Raw genomic sequence first — 955 nt, forward strand, 5'->3', positions numbered from 1 at the left:
CCTCCTACAGGTAATGCACTTTGATTTATTGCGCTATCTGTAATAGCAACCCAGATATCACCAGATCTATATTGGATTTTCCCCTGACCCTGAGTGTCCGGCCCCATGAGACTGTGGTTTTCGCGGCCCCTGGTGGTCCGAGGTCGTTCCCGTTGCACAGATTCGTGCGCCAGGGCCGTCTGCAGATAATTCACTTTGGTTTATTGCGCTATCTGTAATAGCACCCGAGATATCACCAGATCTATATTGGATTTTCCCATGACCTTGAGTGTCCGGCCCCATGAGACTGTGGTTTTCTCGGCCCCTGGTGGTCGGAGGTCTTTCCCGTTGCACAGATTCATGCGCCAGGGCCTCCTGCAGATAATTCACTTTGGTTTATTGCGCTATCTCTAATAGCACCCGAGATATCACCAGATATATATTGGATTTTTCACTGACCCTGAGCGTCCGGCCCCATGAGACGGTCGTTTTCTCGGCCCCTGGTGGTCCGAGGTCGTTCCCGCTGCACAGGTTCATGCGCCAGGGCCTCCTGCAGATAATTCACTTTGGTTTATTGCGCTATCTCTAATAGCACCCGAGATATCACCAGATATATATTGGATTTTTCACTGACCCTGAGCGTCCGGCCCCATGAGACGGTCGTTTTCTCGGCCCCTGGTGGTCCGAGGTCGCTCCCGTTGCACAGATTCATGCGCCAGGGCCACCTGCTGATAATTCACTTTGGTTTATTGCGCTATCTCTAATAGCACCCGAGATATCACCAGATATATATTGGATTTTTCACTGAACCTGAGTGTCCGGCCCCATGAGACGGTGGTTTTCTCGGTCCCTGGTGTTCCGAGGTCGTTCCCGCTGCACTGATTCATGCGCCAGGGCCTCCTACAGACAATGCACTTTGATTTATTGCGCTACCTGTAATAGCACCCGAGATATCGCCAGATATATATTGGATTTT

The sequence above is a fragment of the Nomia melanderi genome, unplaced genomic scaffold (genome assembly GCF_051020985.1).
Source record: "Nomia melanderi isolate GNS246 unplaced genomic scaffold, iyNomMela1 scaffold0014, whole genome shotgun sequence".
Taxonomy (NCBI): domain Eukaryota; kingdom Metazoa; phylum Arthropoda; class Insecta; order Hymenoptera; family Halictidae; genus Nomia; species Nomia melanderi.